We start from the raw sequence: 18,682 nt of genomic DNA, 5'->3' as shown, positions 1-18,682 counted from the left end.
CAAGGAGACAGTGGGAGGCAAATTGATCTTGAAGAAATTCAAGAAGCAATTAGTGAAGGAACCTCAGACACTAGCAATCAACCTGAGGAGGAAACTCCTGTTGAGCAAGTTGACATGTCTGTACCTCCGAGGCGTTCCACACGGGTTAGGAACACACCTTCGTTTTATTATGGCTTTCATATTACTACGGAAGGTGATACGTTTATCAACGATAGTACACTGGTAAATTTGGATGAACCTAGCAGTGTTAAGGATGCCATGGCAGGCCCGGAGTCTGCTAAATGGAAGGAGGCTATGGACAGCGAGATACAGTCCATGTATGACAATCAAGTTTGGAACTTGGTTGACAATGTACCAGGCCGTAAAACAGTCGGGTGCAAATGGATCTTTAAGAAGAAGACCGACATGGAAGGAAAAGTGCATACTTATAAGGCTCGACTGGTTGCGAAGGGTTTTACTCAGACTCAGGGTATTGATTATGATGAAACCTTCTCGCCGGTAGCCAATATTAAGTCTATTAGGGTTATGCTAGCCATTGCAGCATTTAATGATTATGAAATATGGCAAATGGATGTCAAAACCGCTTTCCTTAATGGAAAGTTGGCTGAGGATGTGTACATGAATCAGCCAGAGGGTTTTGTCAGTGCAGAGTACCCTAATAGAGTATGCAAGCTTGAGAAATCCATTTATGGATTGAAACAAGCATCTCGTAGCTGGAATCTTTGTTTCGATGAGAAGGTCAAAGAGTTTGGCTTCTCGAGAAGCGAAGATGAGTCTTGCGTGTATGTCAGAGCTAGTGGGAGTATAGTTAGCTTCTTGGTACTGTATGTGGATGACACACTACTTATAGGAAATGACATCCCAACCTTGCAGGAGGTTAAGTCCTGGCTTGGGAAGTGCTTTGCTATGAAGGACCTAGGGGAGGCTGCCTATATCCTAGGGATAAGGATATTAAGAGAAAGGAGTAAAAGACTAATTGGACTTAGTCAGAATACTTACTTGGATAAGGTGTTGAATAGGTTCAACATGCAGAATTCCAAGAGAGGAGATTTACCGATCCAAAGCAATGCCAAACTAAGTAAGATTCAGAGTCCGAGTACGGAGGCAGAGATAGCTAAGATGAGCCAACTACCGTATGCTTCCGCTGTTGGCTCGATCATGTATGCTATGACTTGTACCCGCCCTGATGTGGCATTTGCTTTGAGCATGGTCAGCAGGTATCAGGGGAACCCTGGCAAGGCTCATTGGACCGCCGTAAAGAACATTCTCAAGTATCTGCGGAGGAATAAGGATTGGATCCTTACCCTTGGTGGGGGTGATGACTTGAGAGTATTAGGGTATAGTGATGCTGATTTTCAGACTGATAGGGATAACTTCCGCTCTCAGTCGGGCTGGATCTTTACCTTAAATGGAGGGGCAATTTCTTGGAAGAGTTCCAAGCAGGAGACGGTGGCTGATTCGACTTGTGAATCAGAGTATATAGCAGCGAGTGAAGCAGCAAAGGAGGCGATATGGCTAAAGAACTTCATCGGAGACCTTGGAGTTGTACCAGCTATTAAGGAACCTATGGAGATTTTTCTGTGACAACAATAGTGCGGTTGCCTTAGCCAAGGAACCAAGAGATCATGGCAGATCCCGACACATTGACAGAAAATATCACTTCATAAGACACAAGATTGAAGAAGGACTCCTTGTGGAAAGGAGGATATCGTCGGATGAGAATCCTGCAGATCCCCTTACGAAGGGACTGACGAGGGTTAAGCATTTTCAGCATGCGAGGCGCATCGGGCTGAGGGACGATATTAGTTTTACAGATTAGATAGTTTTCCTAAAACTTGTAAAATGTAATCGACGTTTGATAATGAATAAAATTTGTGATTTATTTATGAGTAAAGTGTTACTATCATTGTCAATTATTTACTATTGTTTCAGTTTTGCATGTTTTGACTTCTAGAGTAATTAATTTATTCAAACTTCTACAATCGGTCATACGTCGGAAGTAGGTATGAATCAAGATTGTCATGAATTGGGTTTGTAGATGGCTAAAGGTGTTTAGACATGGCAATGGTTGCTGCAACATTCATGAGTACTCATAAGTTATGAGTATTGGTATAAACCCACGCTCACTTGTATCACTTCATGGAATTTATCTCGAGTGATCGTGAGACGATAATATCATATAAGTCTTCAAACCTAGAGATATGAGTTGTTACCTATGAGTTGGTTGTGCATTGATTGCACGAAACCGCATCAGTAACTTGATGTTATAAAACGTGCCTTTGTGTACAATTCAACAAGTAGTAGAACAAGCATGTGAGTCGAAGTTTATCTGTTCCTTCTAGAAATAGAAGCGATATCTGGGCCCCTCGATGATTTTGTGTTGACCCATGTACCGGGCCCGGTCAGAACTAAACTGATGTGTTCAGTCAAGTTCTTAGTCAAACAAATCGGAAATCGAGAAACAACTGCCAGACAATAAGCAAGACATAGTTCCATGTGTTTGTCCGGCTGATATCATGAGAACAGAGGATTATATGATCACTTGTCTTAAAATGGCGCTTCATAGTTCAATGGAGTTTTCGAGAGCTACGATTGTTGGTTGGTTCCTGAAGTTATATAGGCAAATACAGTTATTAGACTTATCCAAGTGGGAGTCTGTTGGATAAGGTGTCTAAGTCCATAACTTATTTGGTATATACTTGACCCGACCGGCATGGTCTATTTGGGTTGCATCTCATCCAAACTATTTATGGATAATTTTATGAGAGTTATACACATATGTTTATTAATATATTATAAGTTATAATGTATTAATATGAAGTTATGTTATTTAATTAGTATTAGTCTTAAATTAATTATGAATTAATTTAGAGATTAAAAGGAAGACTAATTAGATTATGGGCTATTGGTTTTATATGGTGTGGGCTAACACTCGTTTGTTAATGGGCTACGCTTTGATGGAAGTCCATGGATGATCCATGGAGCTTTTAACCCATGGATCCTTGGAAAGGAAAAGTCATGGGTTATTAGGGTTTCACCCTAACCATGTACACTATATAAGCATGCTTATGGTGCATGAAATGGCAACTAGTGAACTAGTGTGTGTGTGTGTGTGTGCTTGTGTGTGGCCGAAGAATACAAAGTGTGTATACTCTCTCAAAGTTTTCCAAGAGTTTGTGGTGTTTTGTGATTCCATTTGAGGCATTCACACTATTGGTGCTTGGCCCTCAAACTCCTCAAGAACCAAACTCATCAAAAAGGTATGTAATCTCTTCTAACTTTTTATGTTGAAATGTTCCCCATGCCATGTTAGATAGGTTATAAACCTTGGAAAATTATTATTTTGCATGTATTTAGACAAACATAGATCCAAGGTTTATTAGGGTTGCATGCACACTTAGGAAGTGTTAGATTGCTCAAAACCCAACAAATACATACAACAATAACTACTATGGGTCCAATCATCGCGCAAGACGGAATACCCCAGACCCCTCAACCATCAAGTTGGAATGCCAACATACTATGAGTCCAATCATCCTACCGAGATGGAATACTCCTGGCCCACAACCATTGGGTTGGAATGCCCCACTTCCTATACATACAATAACTACTACTATAGGTCCAATCATCCCTTGGGATGGAAAACCCCAGGCCACTCAACCATCGGGTTGGAAAGCCAACAAACTACGAGTCCAATCATCCTACCGGGATGGAATACTCCTGACCCACAACCATCAGGTTGGAATGCCCATACACTAGCAAACATGCACACATAACAGGTAACCACATAAAAATCTACAGAACCAACATACTAGGGCCCTATCATCCTACCGGGATGGAATACCCTCTGCCACTACTCAACATACATAACCCGCCGGTAACCTCCGACTAGCGCACATAAGACAAGACCAAATACCGGTCTATACTCATAACCACTACCCAACTACCAGGGTGCTGATACAATAGAACTAACCATTACTTAACTGTCCCTTTCTCTAGGGCTAATCTAACAAGCATATCCTCATATCATCATCCTATCTACCAGGATAATAGCAAGCATATCATCACATAAACATAAACAACTCTAAACAACAAATCAAAGGGCTGACCTTGGTGCCTTAGACCCTTGGTACAATGTAGATAACTCACCTAAATGAAGAAGCAAACAACGGAAACACGCACCCGAAGCACTGCTCCAAACTCCAACACCTATCACCATCAATGGACCATTGACATCAATAACCAATTACCATAACACCCTCAAAGTCAAAGTGGAAGTCCAGGCCAAAGTCAACTCCCTGATTGACTCTACTTGCCGAGCTGACCTGACACACCCCAAAACCGAGAACAGCGGAAACGTTCTGGGGCGGAGGACGTCATGTATGCATCACAACAAATGTAAAGTAGTAAACAAGAAACAACATCATCCATTGCATTAATAGTATAATTTTAGTTACAATTGTTTTCTTTCATAGTACAAGATAACAAGATAACTTATCAAAATAAAAGACGAGTCTTGACTGCTCCATCTTCTCTAAACCTTGCATCGACACCTGTCTATTTGTAACCTGAGAATACAAGTTATTTTGAAAGTGTAGGTCAGCATTTAAGCTGGTGAGTTCATAAGTATTTAATGTCATTGCTTTGATTAGTTGATATGAAAGACTGGTGAATGATTTATGAAACATTTAGTATAAGTATGAAAACTCTAGAAAATCCCATATTTCCTACTAGTATAAAAGTAGTCTTCTACCAAGACCCGAATGTTTTGAAAGTAGTCTTTTACTAAGACCTGACGGTTTTGAAAGTAAGCATCTCTTGAAAATGTGACGGTTTTTCCCTGTTTAACTACTATTGTAAAACTCTAAAAGCAATAATATAAGAACTTATGTTGTATCCTTTGGTACTAAGATACACACGGCATGGAAACTCGTCGTAAACTGATCAACCGTAGACATCCGTAGATGTGCATTTACCTCTGTTGCTAACAGCTGGGTTTAGGAATAGTTAGTCCCTTAAGTAAAGATACACATGGCGTGGAAACTCGCCGTAAACTGATCAACCGTAGACATCCGTAGATATGTCATCATCCTCTGTAGCTAACAGTGGCTATAGCAATGTTTAGTCCCTCAAGGTATCCTTTGGTACTAGGATGTAAAGTCCAATGCATCTTGTCGATTATGTGATTGCATCACAAGGTAAAGATAAGAAGGTGATCTATATAACAGTATCTACACATATCATATGTAGTAGTAACTTGTCATATATGATCTATGTAAATGTACTCAGCTAAGCATATCTATGTACACGTATTCATGTAAGCGGAAACTCTGTAAGAGTATCCTTTCATATAGCATGTAGTCTAGACTCATGAATGAACTGACTCTGGTGTAATTTCTTGTAATAGAGATAATGTTTTGTATACCCTAAACTATTCCTGTAATAGTTTACTAGAATGTAATTGATGAGTGTCCAAGTAGGTTTATACACCCTTGTTACCCAAGAGTATCGGAACTGAATTAACTAATGGAACATTTATGACCATATATGTACACATGACATATAACTAATATTTAAACGACCTTCGGAAGAGTACCCGATATCCCACCAGACCACATCCAAATCGAGGAAAAGGAAACAGGGTGGATAGCCTTCCTAAGTATTTTAAACATTTCTTATATAACTATACATATAGAGGCATGCATTTTATAATATAAAAACATAAAAGAAGTTTTGTAAAACCTTTGAAAATGTTTAATAAGAATTTATGACTTGATGTCAGTTTATAAATCGATTCGAAAACCGTTTGACAAGACAATTTAAATGTGAGAAAACCTTTGTTTGAAGCACAACTATAACAGATTCGAAAAGGAAACATACCATTTGTAAGATAGTTTCTAAAAGTGTTTCAACATGTAAAAACGTTTGTGAAAACTATTTGAAGTATTTATGAAAATATTCGTTTATTCTTGTATATGAATGTATCTCCTTGCAATAGTATTTCTAGTATATAAAAGTTTGTGATGTTCTCACAAAACTATACTTATTATTGTTTTGTAAAAGTGCGTCTCGTTTGTATAATAATCCCTAGTGAAATGCTCGCTTGTTATGAAAGGTATAATTTTTGTAGTGCCTAAGATGGACACATATATATATGGTATAAGCAGTGTGTTTGATTTATACAATAATAACAACACTTTTCATTTCAAAAGATATGATGTTATCGTGATATATTTTTGCATATGAAAGCTTCCTTATAATAGTTATAAATCACATGCGATTCCGTTGATAAACAGTGTAAAATCAAACTTTATATAACATACGATAATCATCGTGTGTTTTACTTGTATTCTCCCCCTTAAAAGCTTATAAAAACATTTATAAAACATGTAAAAGTGTGGATTATAGGGGTATGAACTCACTTGATTGATTGAAGAAAGCGAGATGGAAAACCAGGCAGAGTTTCGTCTCGGGAAACGGATTTTTCTCGGGATTCTCGAGAATCTCGGGAGTAAAATCGACCTTCGGGACTTGAGCAAAATGACCAGGGCTTCGGGTTTGAACGGGCACGGAAAACGAGACAAAACATAAGAGAAAAGAGAAGAAATGAGCAAGTTTTTCAGAAACCCTCGCATCCCTTTTATAGGGGTGCTGAATCGCCTCAGTACGCTGGGCGTACGAGGGTACGCAGCGCGTACTGGGTCGTCATCGCTTACGTATTTCGAATGGGAGAGCATAGAGGAGTAGGGGCGACGTGGATGATCCGAGGCCCTTGACTCGAGTACGCGGGGCGTACGATGGTACGCAGGGCGTACTCCGGTCCTATCTGCTGACTCCTCTTCGGATATTACGAAGAATTTATATTTAAATTTATATTTATTTTAAATAAACTTCTAAAATTCATATCTCCTTCATACGAACTCCGTTTTCGACGTTCTTTATATCCACGCGTAGGTGAGACTAAGATCTACAACTTTCGTTTAGATTCCGTTGGCAAATTATGAAATTATTTTTATTATTTATTTATTAAAATGACGTGATTAAGGAATTTCTTCAAAAATTCATAACTTCTTTATCCGACGTCCGTTTTCGTCAGACTTTTTACCGTTGCGCTAGTATTGTTGAGCCCTTCGATTCTCATTTAGATTGTGTCGGCTAAAAGTCTCTCGGTCTCTATTTCGAGTTTTTAGCTGTCTACTGTTATATATGTAACTTAGATAAATCACAACTTCCTCATACGAAGTCAGATTTGGACGTTCTTATTATGTACGTTTACGGTTTAATGATATCTAAAAATTTTATTTAGATACCTAAGGCTAAAAACTATTGTATTGAAACTTTGTATTTTACGTCTATCAGTATTGCCGGTTTTGCCGAGAATCTTCGGTTGGTCATAACTTCTTCGTTATAACTCGGATTTTTGGGTTCTTTATATGTATGAAAACCTTGATACGATTTCTACTACTTTATTTAACCCAAATAAGATTTTTGGAAAGTTAAATTTTGACCTAAATTTGACTTGCGTTCCATCGTATTGTCTTGAAATATCGGGTTGTCACATCATCCCCCCGTTAGAGGGAATTTCGTCCCGAAATTAGAGTTTAAACCGAATTGGTAAACATGCTACGGATAGAAGTTTTATTTGCTTCTCGTGTTCTTAAGTGAACTTGGTCCCTCGCTTGGCATTCCAGCGGACCTTTCACTATTAGGACACGACTTTGCTTCTTTCGTTTGACTTCACTGGCATGACAACTCTTCTTGGTCGAACGTATGTTGAATATTTTTGTTGACTGAGAGAATAGTACATCTTGTATCCTACAAGTAGTGCCTCCAGATCTTCCAAACAATTACCGCTGTCCCTGACTCAAGATTATGTGTTGTATAGTTAACTTCCTACGTCTTAAGCTGTCTCGAGGTATAGGCAGTGACCTTTCTTCTTGTATAAGAACAAACCAATTCATACTGATTATGAAATCAGAATCTTGTGGTTGATTAGATGTCGTGAAGATCTAAAATAAATTATGAATACTCATGAATTAAGGAAAAAGGATAGGTACTTTTGTTCTATTTGCCTTTCTCGTCCCAATCGACAGAAAGGGCTTGCGTTGGGCTTCTAAGTTTATTTGCATGGCAGCACGATCACTTGTAGTCTTGGGCAGTCTCCGTCCTGAAGTTCATAGTAGAAACCATACTAGGTTCACCAATTACAGTCTCGGGTATACGAGTCCTATATAAATAAGCTTGAAACTGTGGGTCTTTGGATTGAACTTGACGTACTGCACGAGTGGTACTTCGGGGCGGTTTGCTGAGTTTTTCTTCGGAAAGGATGAGAAACATGAGGTGCTCTATGTACGAGTACTTTGTTGTTCCGGAATGACGGTTTTGCTAGAAAGACGATTTCGGAGGAAGAGATGTACGTATGAAGCTGCTTTTGTGAGGATAGAATTGAATCAAGTGGTATGATAATGTCGGAATCATAAGGAAACTTAAAGACATTAGATTTGAACAAAAGATGTTTACAGACAAAACACAATCATGCAACCATCAACAGAGTTACAGTACTTTAGACTTCTACAAGACTATTGCTGCGAATAAGGTATGCTTCGAAAGGCAAGTATACGCAACACGAGCATCCCTATACCGACGGGATCCCGCAAAAGATAAGACTCTGGTTGCACTAGTTTTGGATGGTTTAAAAGTCTGTTACAATGACACGCCTAAGTTACATTAACAAGGGTTCCGGAGTAGACTCTCCTGAAGCTGTGATCCTGAGAATCTTCCCATCTGCGCCAAAGTTCTTTGCTATAGTGCAATCCTTCTTGAAGTGCCCTATTTCACCGCATTGGTGGCATGACTGGCTAGTACTTGCATTGGTGACGGGATTGCAGTGCTTAGCCAGTGTTATGTGGACACGAGTGCCTTCTTCATTACTCCACCTTGGAAATTGCTTCCTAAAGCGTCCTGCCGGAGTTGCCACTAGTGGCTGTGGCATGGCAAGTCCTTGGGCTCTCTTACGATTCCTTAGGACTTTACGATATCGTCTCTTCCTTTCGGTCTTTAGGCTTCGCAATTCCATGACTGTTGCCATTTTTTGGTTTCTCGGTTTGGTACTACCATCGGAACTCATGGTTCCTTTTTCAGCCTTGGTTGCGTTGCCTGAGTTGATGTGTGTAAGGAAAGTTGTCACAGCAGCTGCTACTGCAGCTTGAAATGTAGAAGCATCGATATGGAGGATAGGGGTTTCATTGCTCGGCTGATTGTTTCCGGATGACGACATGATTCTGTTTCACGGAGAGGAAATAAATTTGTGAGCGATTCTGGTTGACCCTAGGTGTACTTCGATTGTTCAAGTAAAGAGTAAAATTATATTCTCGAAAGTTTGACCTACATCCCTATGATGCAGTCCGGGTACAGTTTGGAAGTATGTTTGCGGAAATTTGACCTACATCCCTATGATGCAGTCCTAGTACTGAGTGGAAGTGTGTTTATGAAGGGTTGACCTACATCCCTAGGATGTAGTCCTAGTAATGAGTGGAAGTAAGTTCATAGAATGGCCTCAAGACGCTTGTCGTTCAAGCTGAGGTATCGTTGGTTGGTGAATAACATGATCCACCCATTAAAAGAGACTTGGAAATTTTTCCGGAGTTAAATTACTATGGTCAAATGACTTGACTAAAGCACGAATCAGATAGATTCCAATGAAAGTATGATAAGAGTACTTGAACAAAGAATGACACAGAAGTTAGCCGACTGTCAATACCTTTGATATTTATGACGTAAAAGTTTTGGAAAATGACCTTGTAAAAGGCCTTACATCATATCCATAGGAGACAGCTCTTGTCATCATAAAGACCTAACCAAAAGTACTTACAGTACAAGGTAGTCACATAGAAAGTACTACACAGAACATAGACAGAAACACGGTTCTTTAAAACAAAGAAGGAAGTAAGGTATCTCTTACTGGCGACAGTCACTCTCACGGTGAACCCTTAGTTCGGTTAGTTGACGTTCCATAGCAAGCAGGTATCTCTCGTACACTCCCTGGCGTACTTGGAGCTCTATGACTTTGGCTCGGGTTTTCAGCTAGTGCTTGCAGCAGTTTCTCATTGTTTCTTTCTGATCTCTCGTGAGCATCTTCTAGATGAATGGTGCGGAGGGTATGCATTCTTGCATCGGCGACAACTTCGGCAATCTGATGTAGGGCTGTCCTGCCTTGAATCTCATTTCGGGGCACTCTGCGGACCAAGATTGGCAAGATTCTGCGTGCTGAGCCCCCATTGCTCAGGTCGTAAGAGTTTCGGTCGCCAATAAATGGCATGGGCTGATCTTGTCCTTGGCTCCATGTTTTCAAGCATTCTACCGACTCAGGCGTCGGGCCTTGAAAAGTCGGACAAGGGTTAGGAATTGGAAATGGAGTTGCTCGGGGTAGGTTCTCAACCTCTGGTTCGAAATTAGCATCATCTGAAAGGTTTTCATCATGATGATCATTCAAAGGGATAGGATGATCATTCTCTGGTTCTTCTCCAAACCAACCAGCTATGACTTCGTTCAAAAGATATTGGTTGCCGTGGAGATGGAGTCCAGCTATGTTTTCTATGTGAGAATTTAAGGGTAAGAGAATAATTATTAGACGAACTATCTAGATAATTATTTAGAAAACCTTCATTAGTTACATCGCTATTTGTGAAGTGCATACCAGCTATGTGTAATTTAACAGGATAGACCTTCGAATAAGTGACCTTAACTCCGTATTCACACAAAATAGGGGTGAAGTAAAATTTTCACAGATTCTAAGTCTATAACATCCTAATTACATATAGCCTTAGTGTATCCACTTAGCAACTATCAACTTAGTGATGAAGATCCCGTTTTAGTTCTCAAGTATAAAGTACTTATAGTAACACCAAATACTCCTATAGTATTTTAATTTTAATGTTATGTTCTATTGCTCTCATTGTGGTAGGGTTGGTAAGATTTTAGCATTGTTGCAACCACCCAATTAAACTTAGGCACATGCTAGTCAACCCTCAGATAATATAGGTGATCAGGCTATATCTTCCCAGTTTTGACCATATGTCTCTAAGCCCACTTGTGTTGCCCAACAATCGTAATTCTTTTGTACTGTCCTAGTGACACTGATTTTAGTATGAATGCAGGCACGTATACTTACTTAAATATTTTATTATTTAAAGTATAAACTCTAAATCGGAGTATTTTATTAATCCCATTGTATTTATAGTTAGTATATCTTTTATGGGTTGATATACTCAATTCACTATAAACAATGCTCTGATACCAATCTGTCACACCCTAAAACCGAGAACGGCGGAAACGTTCTGGGGCGGAGGACGTCATGTATGCATCACAACAAATGTAAAGTAGTAAACAAGAAACAACATCATCCATTGCATTAATAGTATAATTTTAGTTACAATTGTTTTCTTTCATAGTACAAGACAACAAGATAACTTATCAAAATAAAAGACGAGTCTTGACTGCTCCATCTTCTCTAAACCTTGCATCGGCACCTGTCTATTTGTAACCTGAGAATACAAGTTATTTTGAAAGTGTAGGTCAGCATTTAAGCTGGTGAGTTCATAAGTATTTAATGTCATTGCTTTGATTAGTTGATATGAAAGACTGGTGAATGATTTATGAAACATTTAGTATAAGTATGAAAACTCTAGAAAATCCCATATTTCCTACTAGTATAAAAGTAGTCTTCTACCAAGACCCGAATGTTTTGAAAGTATTCTTTTACTAAGACCTGACGGTTTTGAAAGTACGCATCTCTTGAAAATGTGACGGTTTTTCCCTGTTTAACTACTATTGTAAAACTCTAAAAGTAATAATATAATAACTTATGTTGTATCCTTTGGTACTAAGATACATACGGCGTGGAAACTTGCCGTAAACTGATCAATCGTAGACATCCGTAGATGTGCATTTACCTCTGTTGCTAACAGCTGGGTTTAGGAATAGTTAGTCCCTTAAGTAAAGATACACACGGCGTGGAAACTCACCGTAAACTGATCAACCGTAGACATCCGTAGATATGTCATCATCCTCTGTAGCTAACAGTGGCTATAGGAATGGTTAGTCCCTTAAGGTATCCTTTGGTACTAGGATGTAAAGTCCAATTCATCTCGTCGATTATGTGATTGCATCACAAGGTAAACATAAGAAGGTGATCTATATAACAGTATCTACACATATAATATGTAGTAGTAACTCGTCATATATGATCTATGTAAATGTACTCAGCTAAGCATATCTATGTACACGTATTCATGTAAGCGGAAACTCTGTAAGAGTATCCTTTCATATAGCATGTAGTCTAGACTCATGAATGAACTGACTCTGGTGTAATTTCTTGTATTAGAGATAATGTTTTGTATACCCTAAACTATTCCTATAATAGTTTACTAGAATGTAATTGATGAGTGTCCAAGTAGGTTTATACACCCTTGTTACCCAAGAGTATCGGAACTGAATTAACTGATGGAACATTTATGACCATATATGTACACATGATATATAACTAATATTTAAACGACCTTCGGAAGAGTACCCGATATCCCACCAGACCACATCCAAATCGAGGAAAAGGAAACAGGATGGAGAGCCTTCTTAAGTATTTTAAACATTTCTTATATAACTATACATATAGAGGCATGCATTTTATAATATAAAAACATGAAAGAAGTTTTGTAAAACCTTTGAAAAGTTTAATAAGAATTTATGACTTGATGTCAGTTTATAAATCGATTCGAAAACCGTTTGACAAGACAATTTAAATGTGAGAAAACCTTTGTTTGAAGCACAACTATAACAGATTCGAAAAGGAAACATACCATTTGTAAGATAGTTTCTAAAAGTGTTTCAACATGTAAAAACGTTTGTGAAAACTATTTGAAGTATTTAGGAAAATATTCGTTTATTCTTGTATATGAATGTATCTCCTTGCAATAGTATTTCTAGTATATAAAAGTTCGTGATGTTCTCACAAAACTATACTTATTATTGTTTTGTAAAAGTGCGTCTCGTTTGTATAATAATCCCTAGTGAAATGCTCGCTTGTTATGAAAGGTATAATTTTTGTAGTGCCTAAGATGGACACATATATATATACGGTATAAGCAGTGTGTTTGATTTATACAATAATAACAACACTTTTCATTTCAAAAGATATGATGTTATCGTGATACATTTTTGCATATGAAAGCTTCCTTATAATAGTTATAAATCACATGCGATTCCGTTGATAAACAGTGTAAAATCAAACTTTATATAACATACGATAATCATCGTGTGTTTTACTTGTATTCTCCCCCTTAAAAGCTTATAAAAACGTTTATAAAACATGTAAAAGTGTGGATTATGGGGGTATAAACTCACTTGATTGATTGAAGAAAGCGAGATGGAAAACCGGGCAGAGTTTCGTCTCGGGAAACGGATTTTTCTCGGGATTCTCGAGAATCTCGGGAGTAAAATCGACCTTCGGGACTTGAGCAAAATGACCAGGGCTTCAGGTTTGAACGGGCACGAAAAACGAGGCAAAACGTAAGAGAAAAGAGAAGAAATGAGCAAGTTTTTCAGAAACCCTCGCATCCCTTTTATAGGGGTGCTGAATCGCCTCGGTACGTTGGGCGTACGAGGGTACGCAGCGCGTACTGGGTCGTCATCGCTTACGTATTTCGGATGGGAGAGCATAGAGGAGTAGGGGTGACGTGGAAGATCCGAGGCCCTTGACTCGAGTACGCGGGGCGTACGAGGGTACGCAGGGCTCCGGTCCTATCTGCTGACTCCTCTTCGGAAATTACCAAGAATTTATATTTAAATTTATATTTATTTTAAATAAACTTCTAAAATTCATATCTCCTTCATATGAACTCCGTTTTCGACGTTCTTTATATCCACGCGTAGGTGAGACTAAGATCTACAACTTTCGTTTAGATTCTGTTGGCAAATTATGAAATTATTTTTATTATTTTATTTATTAAAATGATGTGATTAAGGAATTTCTTCAAAAATTCATAACTTCTTTATCCGACGTCCGTTTTCGTCAGAGTTTTTACCGTTATGCTAGTATTGTTGAGCCCTTCAATTCTCATTTAGATTGTGTCGGCTAAAAGTCTCTCGATCTCTATTTTGAGTTTTTAGCTGTCTACTGTTATATCTGTAACTTAGATAAATCACAACTTCCTCATACGAAGTCAGATTTCGACGTTCTTATTATGTACGTTTACGGTTTAATGATATCTAAAACTTTTATTTAGATACCTAATGCTAAAAACTATTGTATTGAAACTTCGTATTTTACGTCTATCAGTATTGCTGGTTTTGCCGAGAATCTTCGGTTGGTCATAACTTCTTCGTTATAACTCGGATTTTTGGGTTCTTTATATGTATGAAAACCTTGATACGATTTCTACTACTTTATTTAACCCAAATAAGATTTTTGGAAAGTTAAATTTTGACCTAAATTTGACTTGCGTTCCATCGTATTGTCTTGAAATATCAGGTTGTCACACGACCCGTCGACTCGTCGAGTCCAACGGTCTCCGAGTCCCATCCAGCTCAACTCACAGAGTCACCTCCCGACTCACTGATTCAAGGCTTAACCCAAAAGAGGTTGGGGTTCTACGACCAGACTCGCCGAGTCCAAGGAAATCTTCAACAGACTAGCCAGGTTGTTCTTCCAACTCGCCGAATCCATGCACATATTCATACAACTCGTCGAGTACACCAATGTGACTCGCCGAGTATCTCCAGTTCTCAATCCATTCAGAGGCTTTTCGAGCCATGTAGGGGCTCCAAACTGTAGATCCACTCTTCTAGAGCATGCCTCTCACCTAAAGTTGCAAACTTTACGTGAAAGCAAAGAGATATAGGCCCAAAACACATTATGGCTAGGGTTTATGACAAAAGGGCTTCACCAACAACTCAAAGACTGAAACTTTATGACATTTAGGACCATCTCCAGTCTAGATCTGAGGTAGCAACCTCAGATCTAACCTCCAAACCTGAAATGACTCTCAACCATACTAAAAATGCCCCAAATCTCAAGAAATGATGAATCTAGATGCAAAAGAGCCCAAGCAACAGATAATTACCACCAATATATGCTCCAACTGAAGTAGATCCCGGATCTACACCACTCCTTTGATGCTAATCTCTTGGTCTTCAAGTTCTCTTCCCAAAATCCCTCCTCCAAAGCTCAAATCTCTTAAACAATGGAAGCTCACACGAAATCTAGGGTTTACAGGCTCTCAAGGATGATATGCAGGCTGAGGAAGGGACATAACACACTTTATATAGGGCACAACCCCCGGGATTAGGATTTTCTCCCTTCAGCACCAACTCATCGAGTCCAAGCTTCCGACTCGGCGATTTGATCACTTAATTCGCGACAGAATCCCGCTCCGACTTGGCGAGTAAGCGTGCCTACTCGTCGAGTTCCTTCTTTAAAATTACACTTTTTCCCTTTAGTGAACCTTTGAAATTCCAGGATGTTACAATATATATATATATATATATATATATATATATATATATATATATATATATATATATATATATATATATATATATATATATATATTAAAAATGTGTCAAGTAGGAACAGTTAAGTTCCTAAGTTTTTGGTAGAATTGATCACTTATTTTTAATATTTTAGCCATTGGCCATACAATTTTTAGGATTACCACTTTAGCCCTTACAGTTTCATTCTTTTTTATTCTACATCCCTCTGTATCCTATTTGTATCTAGAACCATCGTGAATTTTCACATAATGCTCCACCGCCTCTTCAAGTTACTAAAATTGAAAGAAACGGAGTTCGGCTCACACATCGCCGATTCCCTATTTGCTTTACTTCTCACCCATATATCTTCGATCCTCTCATCTGATTACACTTCAATTTTGAAGGATGACCCAATCGATTGTTCATATTACTGCTTCTCCACCCTATCCTCCTACTGCCATTGACTGCACACCGTTTTACCTCCTTCTTCCAATATCTTCGGTAGAGGTAAGTAGGGCTATCGGTCTTCTTAACATATATGATGGCCGATATATCTCAGTTTTCTTTGAAATTGATGTTACGAAGTCAGTAAACGGAGAAGGGAGTGAAATCGAGGCTCTGTTTGTCGGATTCACTCTTCACCGTCCACTGCTTTTCTCCATCTTTTATCTTATGGTTCCATCTTCCAGCTTTCTGGATAGAACAAATGATTCCATCAATGGTTTTGCTATCCTACGACTACTCTAAGTCCCTATTAGTTCATGTACACCTCAATTTCTTCAATTTCATCAAGGTTAGTTTCGGATTTTTTTATTCTCTTCTTTTATCCATGTCTTTTTTCCTGTTTTTTTGTAAATTTTGGGAAATTTAAAGGGAAAAAAAAGAAATTGTTACCTGGGTTGTATCATAAAGATTTGGGGATGTCAATCTAAGTTTCGTTACTCGGTGGTGAGCGATTTCTTAATTCTTCTGAAAGTTCGCCTCTCCTACTAACGCGGTTTCATGGCTTTTTGAAAAAAACTCATTTCCAACCTCACTGAGAGGTTTTGGGCACTAGACGAAAAGTTGTTGAAGGAAATCCTAAAGGTTTTTGATATTATTTACTTTCAATCTTCTGCCTTCTCTCTTAATCAATTTTAATGTTTCGATTTTTACACATTAGAGACAGGGGAAGTAAGAAAGCATCATGAGGAAGGAGGTAGCATGAAGAGCTGGAAATAGGATGAAGAGAGCATCTTCGCCTTAGGACCTCTAAAGCATTAGTTCAACAGGATGAAGAGAGCATCTTGGCCATTTTGCTGTGAAAATCGTGTAAAAAGGTAAATGCAGGCTTTTTAATTTTGTTGTGGAATAGATTTGCACCATATGGAACATAATTTTACAAATCTGAATTGCAATGTGGCAGGCAACAATTGAAGAAAACTCATAAGTTTGTTCCATATTTTGTCTTTTGCATTCAAAAAAGTAACATCAAACATTTTTTTTGGCTGGAGAAGAATATCACATGGGTGGATATCTTTGAGGAGATACATGTATGTTCTTTTTACAACATTACTATATATATGTTACACTTCAATATTAAATGTTGTTTGTTAGAATACTATGAAACCGATATGTTTCACATTTTAACATACCAAGGTTTCAAATTCAGCCCTTATGAGTGCATTCATGATTGTTCTGGAACCCGATTAGCCTGTCACCCATGTATTTTATAATTTATTCTTTCAAATAAGTTTGAGCACATTATATAAAGAAAGACTTATTATGATATTTTATATGGTAGTCTGATTTGATAGACTAGAACTGTCTAACATATTGGAAGCCTACTTCTCATATTTAGCAGTAAAATTGGTGCTTTTCTTCTGGTTAGTAATTAATTTCTGGTTATAAGTATCATTTTCTTTATTTGTTATGCTAAGAATCCATTATTTAACTTTTTATTTTTAACATCATTTTCCAGATTTTGCATCAGCTTCTTGCAATTGTACAAGTAGTCATAACTTTGTCACCTACTCTTTACCTACATTTTATTTTTAGTGGTTATTATAGTATTATTTTAATCTTTGAAGCCACTAACTCTTCTTTATTTACATTTTCTAAAATTTTCTATTTCCACTTGGTCTTATGAGTTACTACTATGCATGTTGTCGTTAGCCAACCATCTCAAGAAAAAGATAAGGGTTCATGAAGAATGTACTAATGATATCGCCATATTTATACATATTTCTAGGCAATATTGATCTACATTTTTATTAATATTTTGGTTATTTTCATAGAATAATGGTACTTATAAGCAAAAATTATATTTTAAAGCCAAATGGGAGCATTTTTGAAGATAGGGACTGAAATTGACACGACATGGAACTTTGGAGGCGCGAAGAAAAAAAGAATGAAAAATCAGTAAAAATACGTGCTCATGACATGAGTATTTGATAACTCACGACGTGAGTGGAGGTTCCTAGAAGATAAGTGCTCGGGAGGAGGATTCCTTGCACAACACGGATATATCCGAACTCACGACGTGAGACCTTATTTCCCACGACGTGAGATTTGAATTATTAGAATGTATAAATATTCTTCTCCATTACGACTTAGAGAACTTTTGGAGGAAGAAAGAGGTTCCAGAAGGCAATTTTTAGCAGAAGAAAGGTTCTGGAAAAAGGTTTTCAACACTAAAAGAATGAACGTCCATAATTAGTTTGCTTGTTTGATGTTCATAAACATGTTTTCTTATTTGAGTTGTGTTTATGTGTTAGTTACTATTATGAGCAGCTAAATCTAGCTACTCTTGTCTAGCTAGATGAAGCTTCTAACTTATGAATAGCTTAATTTTATATGGATATATTTAGTTGGTGAATTGGTTGTGTTTGATTTATTGTTACCTAGCATGCTTATGTTTGTTGCTTTAGTTGCTTGAATTCATGTTTTGTGTAGCTTAGTGATCGTTAACTACATGAACTTGAAAACCTAGTAATTTAGTGAACATTGAATTGCTAGAGGTAGGATCAACCAAAATCTTCGTTAGTAATTTAAGTAATTAATTTAGCTGTGCTAGAGAATATAGATTATGACCATAATTGTGTTTGCATAATAAATCTTACATAGCATATTCATAAACATAATTGGTTTTGTGTTTAATTGTTGTGACTATACATAG

The 18,682-nt window shown here is 37.8% G+C and overlaps 1 long non-coding RNA gene across 8 annotated transcripts; it reads left to right on the top strand.

The window, feature by feature from the left end:
• The first annotated feature begins 15,787 nt into the window (after nucleotides 1–15,787).
• On the top strand, nucleotides 15,788–18,382 carry LOC145052663 (uncharacterized). 8 transcript variants are annotated; one of them, XR_013684131.1, is made up of 6 exons: nucleotides 15,788–16,032; nucleotides 16,215–16,318; nucleotides 16,688–16,844; nucleotides 16,931–17,057; nucleotides 17,486–17,515; nucleotides 17,839–18,382. It is a non-coding gene; the product is annotated as an uncharacterized LOC145052663 (long non-coding RNA). The 8 variants fall into 8 exon arrangements; XR_013684128.1 differs by having other exon boundaries at nucleotides 16,215–16,611; XR_013684127.1 differs by having other exon boundaries at nucleotides 16,115–16,611.
• The last annotated feature ends 300 nt before the right edge of the window (nucleotides 18,383–18,682 follow it).

Source organism: Lactuca serriola, chromosome 5 (genome assembly GCF_051521515.1).
Source record: "Lactuca serriola cultivar US96UC23 chromosome 5, Lser_US96UC23_V15, whole genome shotgun sequence".
NCBI lineage: Eukaryota > Viridiplantae > Streptophyta > Magnoliopsida > Asterales > Asteraceae > Lactuca > Lactuca serriola.
Note: the sequence above shows the minus strand (reverse complement) of the source record. Positions and strands in the feature narration are given on the sequence as shown.